Source organism: Lepisosteus oculatus, chromosome 7, assembly GCF_040954835.1.
Source record: "Lepisosteus oculatus isolate fLepOcu1 chromosome 7, fLepOcu1.hap2, whole genome shotgun sequence".
NCBI lineage: Eukaryota > Metazoa > Chordata > Actinopteri > Semionotiformes > Lepisosteidae > Lepisosteus > Lepisosteus oculatus.
In genome coordinates, this window is record NC_090702.1 from 26690296 (window position 1) to 26701351 (window position 11056).

At 37.3% G+C, this 11056-nt stretch overlaps 1 non-coding gene across 2 annotated transcripts; it reads left to right on the forward strand.

The window, feature by feature from the left end:
• On the forward strand, positions 1-8604 carry LOC102691412 (uncharacterized). Of its 2 annotated transcripts, none has more exons than XR_011190081.1 (6): positions 1-174; positions 383-558; positions 1699-1804; positions 2589-2901; positions 5320-5457; positions 7057-8604. It is a non-coding gene; the product is annotated as an uncharacterized protein (transcript). The 2 variants fall into 2 exon arrangements; XR_011190082.1 differs by having other exon boundaries at positions 383-516.
• The last annotated feature ends 2452 nt before the right edge of the window (positions 8605-11056 follow it).

Consider the following 11056-nt stretch of genomic DNA (forward strand, 5'->3'; position numbering starts at 1 on the left):
CAGCTGTTGCCTTGGTGAGACAACATTTCTTGTTCAAGTAATGTTGACAACTTTGCCAGTTCCTTCTGTCGACGTCACGTTCGGGAAGAGCTCGGAATTTGTCTCAGGAACAAATTGCTATTGGGGGAAAATAAAATACTATTGGGAACTACGGGAAGTATTGCAGAGTTTGAGGTAAGATAACTTACAGATACAATACCTGGAGCATTTTTTCGCCATATAGTAGGAAACGTATTACATAAATCTCTTTAAGCAAACATGCTTTGATTTAACGTAATTGTATATCTAGCACATTACATAGACTATACCAATTGTACCTTTGATTTCTATTTGTAAAGTATTGGAAAACGAAAGTTTTAAAGAATATATTTTTTATTGACAGGCTTTATTCAGGCTGAAACTGCATTGAAGTACAGTACTCCGGATGCAACGCTTTTTCTTCTCTGTGCACCTTCAATCAACATCTGCAAATACCCAATTTATTTAATACCCGTTTCTCCAAGCAACAACTGTGAAGTATGGATCGCATTAATTTAAAATTTGTATGATCTCACTACGGTTAGTGCTGAAATCTTGGTACATAACACGGAACTCCAAAAAGGTTCCTCGGAAGGAAATAGCCGAGGATAAAGAAACTCAGTTGAAAATCAAATCTGATCACTGGCGTACAAGCTTTTACTGAAGCAAACGCCGTAAATATATATATATATTAACGCACAATCTGTTTAATGTTAAACTGTTGTTGTTGTTGATGATGTTGACAATAACTGAAACAATTAGTCGAGCTTACGCCTTTACTAAAAGACGAGATCGATTAAGCAATTAAATATCTGGTAGTTTTTCTTTGCAACTGTAGTTTCACTACACTTTATATTATTAAAACAAGAGTGAGTTATTAAAACAAGTGAGAGTAGAACGTTTAACTTTAAGAGTTACTTTAAAAAAAACTTCAAGGAAAGTTATATCACTTCAGTTATTTTTCAGTGTGATTTTTTCACACTTGTGACGCTACAAAAAGAAGTGTGGCCATTACAAAAACGAAACTTTATATAGCAACCCTTAAGTTCTAAATGATGATTCACTGAATGAAAATAATCATCAATTGCTTTGCAGACTTAAACAACACACAAAAAGGGTGGTTGCTGGGTGGCATGGGTAAATCTGTGACAAACTTTTTAGCAAAAACCAAGAGGTTGGCTTGTGGTTACCTGCACATACAGTATCGCCTAAAAAGGTGATAACTTGCTTTTCAAGGAATCAAGGATAGAACAGCATATCAATTGCTAAATCAGAAATCCAAGCCATGATGTGTGCAAGGGCCGTATAGGGTGTGGTCTGTCGTTTTAGTCCAGATTTACTCCGGTTTACTATATTCCATGTGGGAAATTTTAGAGAATAATTCTAAGAAATGTCTGACTAGTGATAATTGTCTTCACTACTGTACTCCAAAGCAATATTTAATATGTGTACTTTAAGACCACATCTTGTCTTTTTTTCTGTGACTAATATTTTCGGCTCACAAACTTTCTCTGCCATTCCTTTTTTAAAATGTCCAGAAGTTGAACTTATGCAGTCAACATTTGTTTCTAGTAAGAAAGCATTAGACGCTTCAGAAGGTTTTGGCATATTGCACCTTTAAAATATTTGTTTATCACCCAAGGTCTGGAGTTTGGTAACTGATAATATGTGTAATTACAGAGCTGTGCAAAGTTCTGCTGCAAGATGGGAGGCGGTGTGTAATAACTGGACAAAGGCCACTCTGCCGACACATAGAGCCGCATTAATTACCAAGGGCCTCTTATTGGTAAGTACAAGACTTCAGTTTACTTTTAAAATGTTCATGTTTATTTTAGCCATTTATATACAAAATATGTTTCTCTGGAACAACGGGGAGTGACTGTGTTTCAGTCACATCTTATTTCTTGAAACAGATTTTGGGTGTATGACAGACAGTAGGGGAACAATCCGTGACAAAGGTAACATTATCCTGCACTACACGGTTTTCCACTATGAATGGCCCACATAACTGCAAGGATAAAATACACTCTCCTGTCTTAGGGATAACTATTCATAAAGGAACGTTAACCGCTGTTGAGTTACGTAAACCTCATTGCAGGAACTCCTTGCATTGTGTTCTAAATGTTAGGAAATCTCTACAGAAGTATAGATGCAATTGACTTTACACTCACTGTAAAGGAATGTAGTTATTAACCAAAGGCTGTAAAAGCTGTTTATTTAAATTAAGAGGGAATCTCAACAAAAGCTTTCACTTTGGAAAGTAAGCTGGACATGATTTTGTCAAATACAAATAGCTTGCTACGCGTTAACGTCCTATTCTAGTATGGATTTTTCATTTGTCTTTAATGTAGCCTTTGTTCCAGAAACGTGTGTGTGGGCTCTTCCAACCATTCCACCTTTGTATACAATCAGCATTTTTTGGTCTTTAAAAATGAGTTTCAGTCAGCACTGAAGAGCAGAAAGTTCAATCTTATAGCTGCAAAGAGGAATCCCATCCCATCCCAGGGTTTCTAGTGGATTTACTAAAGAGGCTGGCTGGTTTTAATATTTGTAAAAACCTTTCTCTCCAGGATTTGGCCACTTGGATCTGCACGTCCTCTCGAGACCTGTGAGCTGTCTGGCCTCCACATTCTCATGCCATGTGTTCGATTGCGATGTGTATCGGTGTCTCGAGAGTTTTGGCTCCTTTGTTTGCCACTTTGGTCCTGTGGAGTGCGTCCGCCACAGCCTCGGATCACCAGTCCTGTGGCAGGGAAGTGCACACAGACATGACCGTGGATATCCTATTGGCCTTGAGAGCAGGGATGAAGATCAAGGAGCCATTCTACTCTTCCTCTGAGAATGACTGCATCACTTCCTGCTGTTCGAAAGAAGTTGAAAAAGGTATCCAGGGCATATTCTTTTGATAGTTATTCTCATTAAAAATGCATTTTTATAATTATCTAACACATTAGAAAGAGTCAGTTTAGTGGTTAAGGTCATCTTTTTGTAGTCTTATATAGCCGTCCCTGAAGTTGGGGAGCTCCATGACAATTTTTCTGCATTCTTTGGCGAGCTCTCTGGCCTTAACCATGACGATGCATGCTATTACTGAATGTCTTCAATGTGTGACCACCTTTAATGCCTCAGGGAAACCGGAAATCTTCAGAGGCCTCTAGATAGTTCCGTTGCATTCATCTAAAGACCAGAATGTTACTGTGGATTTATTTTTTATTGAATTTTGATTAAAGGAACAGTTAGAGGTGTGGATAAATGTGACTCTCGTGTTTTCTGGAGTGCAGTTAACGTTTAATGACATAAACTGACATATAAATGTATGGGTTTGCACAGTGAAATGCATTTTTAAACTTTTTTAAGCAAGACATATTAAGTCATTCTATTGCATGATGTTTTTTGTTCCTATTTAATCAAGGACAGAAATAAATGTGGTGGACACATTTTCCCGTTTATCAAGTTAAGTGAAATCATAAATACATTTCTGTTTTACATACCTGGTAGTACACATATTTGGAGAGTCAGTCACACTGGGACCTTACATTCTAATTTTTCTTTAAACCTCTCATTAAACTATGGTTTAAAGGAGTGGTCTCTAAATCTAGTTCTTCAAATTTGTAGGGACTTCTCTTTTGCCCTACTTGAAGTTTCAATTCAATAGTTTTTTGCCTCGTTCCAATGATATTTCACATTTTTTGATCTTCCACATGATTAAAAGTTAAGTATCATTATGTTACTTTGATACATTGAGTAAGTGATTAAATTTGGTTAAGTAAGAAGACTAGTTCTATTGTTGTAAATTATAAATAAAAAGAAGAATTCAAGAAAATAATCCTGATACTTTTACTTAAGATAAAAATGGTTAAAGGTTAATATTCAATATATCACAGTACTGTGTTCTACTTCACGCAAAGTAGAATACAGTTTTAGAGTATGACTAGACAAGAAAAATGTGTAAGAGTATGTACTTATAGACCTTGAAACTCCTCAATGAAACCTTAAAAATATTATTACTGACCCATCAACTCGGTAATCTAAGATTGTGATGCTTGTGTACTTTGTGAATTTCTGATATCTTGCTCTGCTGCACCACCAAACATGATAATATCAGGAATTGATCACCCTGCATCCTGCAGGATCGTGCTGGCAAGCAATGCAGCAGATACTGTTCAGACCTCAACAGAAGCCGTGGCCTCAGTGTTATAGAGGCCAGCCAGCTTAGATCAGTTTACAGGCTGTTAGAGGAAATGTAGATCCAAACAGCCATTATTATTGTTAATAGGATAATTACTGTTCCTGGTCATTTGGATAAAACTACTGCATTCTGTACGTCTATGGGTAATCGGTGTAGTTACTGCACTACTGCACTATGTTGTTCTATGGGTAATCTGTGCTGTGTGATTCTTTATGATGGTAAACTTAGTTTGAGTGAAAGATTGATATCAATCACCAAAACTAGTTTGAATTTACTGCTCTCAGTACACCATTATTCACATCCTCTGCCATCCAAGCATGGTGGTGGGTAAATAACACGGAAATCTTTGAAATCTGCTGCAGGCATAATTACATTTTCTGTAAAAAGAGCAACAGGAGCAAGGTTCACATAACATGACTGTAATAAAGATCACTTCATTTTGTTTCGTTTCACTCTGAGTCACACAGCTGAAAGGATTGATGGAGTGTAACTTGACCCGAGCAGTGGGGTAAATCATGCCCCCCATTCATTTTTAAGGAGGAGGGGCTCCATGTAGGCTGGCATGGTATCGGTGTGGTTAGCTTTGCTGCACCGGGACCCTGGGATCAATTCCAGACCTGGGGTGCTATCCGTGTGGAGTTTGAATGTTCTCCCTGGTTTAATTTGGGTTTCCTCCGGTTACTTCCCACAATCCAAAGACATACTGGAAGGATAATTGGCTACTGAGAAAAGCTGGTCCTTGTGTGAGAGTGTCTGTTTGTGTCTGTGTGTCTGTCCTGTGATGGACTGGCGTCCCTTCCAGGGTGTATCCCGCCTAGCACACATTGCTTGCCAGGATAGGCTCCCCTGCAACCTTGAATAGAGTAGTTCGAAGATGGATGGAGGAAGGGGCTCCAAGTTAGTAATCAATTGCTAGAATCGTAGCTGCATTCTCCCAAGAAAGCAGGCATCAATATGTTTGTTAGCCGTCCAAAACTAGTTTGTACATACGAAATTTGAATCTTAAATCATGTGAGTTGTTTACAATTCTTTGAGAATGGCCTTTAATACATTGAAATGAAGTTATTTTGAGCTAATCACATTTTTGTATCTACTCATTTCTGTTCTAACAGGTTACAAGTGCAACTTGATGGTGTTTGACAGGAACAAGAAGCTAAAACACCCAAACTGCTATTTACTTCACTGTCCAAGTGACAAATTCTGTCCTCTGAAGCACTCTATAGGAATGGACAGCTTCAGAATCCAAGAAGGTCAGCAAGCTTGTCTGTGGTTTTCTAATCACATAGGAGCTTTATTGTCTGAGTAAAGACCTTACAGAATCTTTCTTAGGATCCTTCCTTCTCTTTTTTCATACTGGAAAAGTGTTGCTGCAATTTGTGCTGAGCTTTAGTTTTAAGAAATTCCTCTCATCCTGTTTTTTAAAGCGAAAAAGGCAAAGTTGAGGAATGATTAACATGACAGTTAAACAGTCTGGTTAGTGAAATGTCACATTGTTTCCTTTTTCTCCAAACAAAGACATTTTTGTGTGAGCTGTCATGGAAAACAAAATGTTCAAAACAATATAAAATGTTAGTAAGCACCATGTAGTAAGTCCACTTCATCTGCATCTGATGCACTAAGCTTTCATTGATGTGATAATAAGCCGTCTTTGTGCCCAGTCCAGCTAGTAACTGGTCTGTCCCAGTGGTATCACAGACATCGCCAGGATTGGGCTCAGTACCATTGACTTTACTCAGTTAAGTCAAGGTGGAAATTAAATATTCTTTACATTTTGTGGCTGCACAAGTCTATCTCCTGAGGGATTTTTTTTGCCTTTTATTTGAGGTTTTTATCTCTTCTTTAAACTGCTCTGTTTTTAGTATTTCGGAAAAAGGAATTTGACCATCTTAACTGTTTTAAGTTATTGCTGCACTATAGAAACTGCGAGCTTTAAAGACTAGAGTCCCTTTGAAGCCTGCATACTGCAATACACATAAACATAAATACAGTATATATGTACTGTATACTAAAAGCCGACATTGTTCCAAAATTTTAGTAAAATGTCTTATTTCATGGACTGGTATTGGATTTAAGTAGCCTTGAATCTGGATTCAACCTGCATATAAATATGATTAAGTCTTTTAAAATCCAAGAAGAATACCATTCAAACAAAAAAACTTTGTAAGTTTCCAGAAATAGTTCACGTTTATGAATGACGAATGCTGTGATTATTGAGTCTGTTTGAGCTTGGTTAATGGCTAACCGTAAGGAGAGGTTAGGACTCTGGATGTGTAACTCAAAGTTTGTTGTTTTGTTCAAATCCTGGGTGGTGCACTTCTGTTATAGCTGTGAGCAGTGTATTTCACTCATGTTGCTAATTAAAATGTCCATTAGTCTACAGTAAATAGGCACAGTCTTCAGTATTTTCCTGCATCTGCTCTCTTAATCTGTTTGGATTTGACAGTAATTTCCAGTTAGAATTAGGTGGGTTGTCCTTTCTTGCACTTACTGTACTGCTCCTTTGAGAGCAGCAGTATATTTTTATATGGCCAAAGCTGGACACTGTATTTCAACGAAGGTGTACATAATGCATTGTTTAATTTTAACATCACTGCCCTTGATTTGAATCCTGCACTCTTTACTCTTTAAATTATTCTGTTGATTCCCAACATTTTGATCAGAATGTGATGACTGTTTTAAGTGCCAAGAACACAAGTTTACATTTAACAATCATTTGGAATATTTACTTAGGTTAAATTAAAGGCTCATTAACACTCAGATGTAATTTTAGGTCCTTTCTATGAATATGATGTTAGTATATGTAACAGAAAGACTCTAAAAGTGTACTTTTTCATTTTTGTCTTTTAAAGATTTGACTCCAGAGACAGCAGAGAATTCAAGAAGCTCTGCTAGGAATGTATCCTCCGTCGCAAAAGTAAAAGCTAAATCTGTAACTCCTACTAGTTCAAGGGCTGCTAACAGGAAACAACCCACAACTACTGCAGCAACTAAAAGGCCATTTACTACAAAAACTACAAAAACAAATACCAAAACCACTACAAAACTAATAAATACAGCCACTACAAAACCAAAAACAACCACTACAAAACCAACAACTAGAGTCACAACAACGTCAACAACTAGAGTCACTACAAAAATAACAACTACAACCACTAAAAAACCAACACCTAGAGCCACTACAAAACCAAGAACTACAACCACCACAAAACCAACACCTACAACCACTACAAAACCAACAACTACAACCACTACAAAACCAACACCTAGAGCCACTACAAAACCAAGAACTACAACCACCACAAAAACAAAAACCAGGCCAACAACAAAGTCACATATTACTACTACAACAACTACAACCACTACAAAGCCAACACCTAGAGCCACTACAAAACCAAGAACTACAACCACCACAAAACCAACAACTAGGGCCACGACAAAGTCAACAACTACAGCCACTACAAAACCAACAACTACAACCACTACAAAGCCAACACCTAGAGCCACTACAAAACCAAGAACTACAACCACCAAAAAACCAACAACTAGGGCCATGACAAAGTCAACAACTACAGCTACTACAAAACCAACAACTACAACCACCACAAAGCCAACAGCTAGAGCTACAACAAAACTTACAACAAGACCTATTATAAAACCAACAACAACTTTGAAAAGGATAATCAAAACAAATAAAAAACCAATCGCCACAACTACTACAAAATCAAATAAAAAATCTAAACCAACCTCTAAAAACAATGAAGCCATAAAAGTAATAACCATAATAAAACCAGCAACTGGATCACCCACACAAAGCGATGCTTCAAAACATTTCACCATATCTGCTTTCTTGGCATCTGATTCTTTGGAAAAAGGAGCTGGAGCACACATATTGGATCCACAGGGAACACTCCAGCTCACCCCAATTGTCATTCTGGTGGCCGGGGTTCTGCAACTGACTCTTGTTTTATCACTGCTGGGTCAGATGGTCCTCCAATCAAAGTCCAGTCAAAGACCTTACATAAGGCTGGATTTACAGGATTTGTACAGTGTCTCATGGACCACATAAAATGGTGGATTCCATGTAGAAAGGGGAGAGATTCATAACGGAATAAAACGTATATGTACAAAGTAAAAAGTATATTAAGTTCATTAAACAATGTAGGTCAACCCTGTGTCTTTGGGTTCCTTTCAGAAATCTGCCCACTTCTATTCTTTAGCAAACAAGGCTACTGCGATTATCCAACCCCATAGAGAATCAACAACAATCTGTTCAGTACACATTGATTTTTTTTCAAGAAGGAAAACATCCTTATTTTGAATAAAGAAAGAATTTCTGTGAAATCCATATTCGTTAATCTTAGGGTCTCTGTATATTTAATAAATGTGCGTGTTTTTTTAAAGAAGTTGTCAAAGCTTTGTTCTTCAAACACATTGGGTTGATGATGCTTTGCAAGTTCATTTTGCAGACTGTTTTCATAGTAGAATATCTGGTCTGGGCAGCATGGTGGTGCAGGGCTTAGCATTGGTACATTAGAGTGCTGGGGCCCTGGGTTCAGTTTCAGGGGTGCTATTTGCATGGAGTTTGCATGTTCTGCCCATATTCATATGTGTTTCCTCAGGGCACTCAGGTTTCCTCCTTCAGTCCAAAGACATACTGGTAGGTTAATTATTAGTTAAATACTAGGCCGTGATGCCCCTGGATTGAATAAGCGATTATTGAAAGTGTTGTAATGTGGTCTTTGGTCATTTTATCAGATCCTCCTTAATGTGTCCACACTTGATGTGTTTCCTGGTGTGAGGCTGGCACAATAATAATCCGAATCAAGCAGGAGCATTGTGCTCTTTTGCAGAAGAAGTTTTTCATAGAACGTGAACGATTTGCTAACATCTGCACAGAACACCTCCTATGTGCAGACTAGTTGACTATTGAGAGACAAAAATGCGTTGCTTGTAGGTGAAAAACTTAAAGCAAGGGACAACACACAGTCCACACAGTTTATTGACAATGAAATAGTCAATATAATCCTCTTAGAAATCTTTATTTCATCAGTCATTGTGTTTAGTGCTTAGTATGTTTATTGCACATTTTGAGGAGGTCTGTTTGAAATGAATCTTACTCTTTTTAAAAGTAAAGATAACTATTTTTGCTGTTTTCAATCTTTTTTCCCTCGTGTTAATAGTACTTTATACTGTGGTTGACTGGATGGATCTTCTTATCATACTAAAGACATTGTTGTAAGAATAATAATAATAATAATAATAATAATAATAATAATAATAATTGCTTACACTTATATAGCGCTTTTCTGGACACTCCACTCAAAGCGCTTTACAGGTAATGGGGAGTCCCCTCCACCACCACCAATGTGCAGCATCCACCTGGATGAAGGTTATTATTACTAGCTCTGGGGTGAGTGTGTTAAGCTCTGTGTATTTGTGTTAAGACAGTGGTGAGTCTTTCATTGCATATGTATTAATTAATTTTATTAGTATATCTATTAAATATATAACGAAATTTAGAAATATATAATTAAGGGTATTAAAGACAGGGTATAGAACAAAACTATTTAAAAACCACACCAGCTGAGCAACAGGAACCCCAGGAACCTTTGCAATAATAATAATATCCTTACACATATAGTGATTTTCTGGACACTCCACTCAAAAGACTTTACAGGTAATGGAGACTCCCCTCTACCAACACCAATGTGAAACCCCACCTGGATGATGCGATGGCAATCAAAGTGTACCAGTGCACAATTTTTAAATGACCATAGAGAGTCAGGACCTCAATTTTATGACTCATCCAAAATATGGTGCCTTTTTGACCATATAGTGTCCTCATTACTATAATCGGGCATTAAGACCCACACAGACCTCAGGGTGAACGCCCCCTACTGGCCCCACTAAAACCCATTCCAGCAGCAGCATTAGCTTTCCCAGAAGGTCTCCCATCCAGGCTCACAGCTGCTTAGCTTCAGTGGGCTGCCAGTGGTAAGTCACAGGGTGATATAGCTTATTTTCAGAACAAAAGCAAAATGAGTAATAGACTGTGCACAGGTCATAATTCCAGTGAATGTCAAAGCTACTTAAATATTCGATGCAATATGTAACCTTGCCACTCTTGATCTTAATTAGGTTTATGAAACATACTTAAATGTCGTTAAAGTCAATCATTTGTTTTTGCAATTGCTATTAAGAGTTTCATTTTTTTTTGTTCTTGTGTCATTTCATTGGTGTTCAATGTGTAATATAAGAGCGGTTTTCATGCTTTGTTCTTATCTTATTAATAACTTATGTAGTAAATTGAATTGCCACTTTGATCATTTTTGCCCCCCTTTTAAAGCTCAGAATTGCTACTTGAATGTAGTCCATTATTAGTGTGTAAATGACTAATAATAATTGCATATTCCAGGTCATACAAAGGGTATACAAGGTTATGCAGTCTTCAGTGTCTGTACATGCATACACTTTTCAACATAGTTTTGATTGTGCAGAAGTTCATTCCTTTATTCTGCATGTTCTCCTTGAAGCTCACTGAAACTTCAAATTCGGTAGTCTGAATATCTGGTCTGGCTTGCAATATCACATATTTACCACAAGGTGGGAGCAGGTAATAATTTTACAGCTGTAGTCGTTAGTGTCAAGGTAATAAACAATTTAAACTGAACCTGCCGATACTGTTTATTAGCAGAAACTAACAATTGTATTTCAGGGACTTCAGAAACTGTGTGGTTGCTCTTTCTTGAGATTAGATTTCCTGTGTTGGCATGGTTGTTAAGTTTTAATTACATAAATGTTAAGGTTTAGAATATGCGGTGGCTTTGTCATAAGAATATAAGAAAAGTT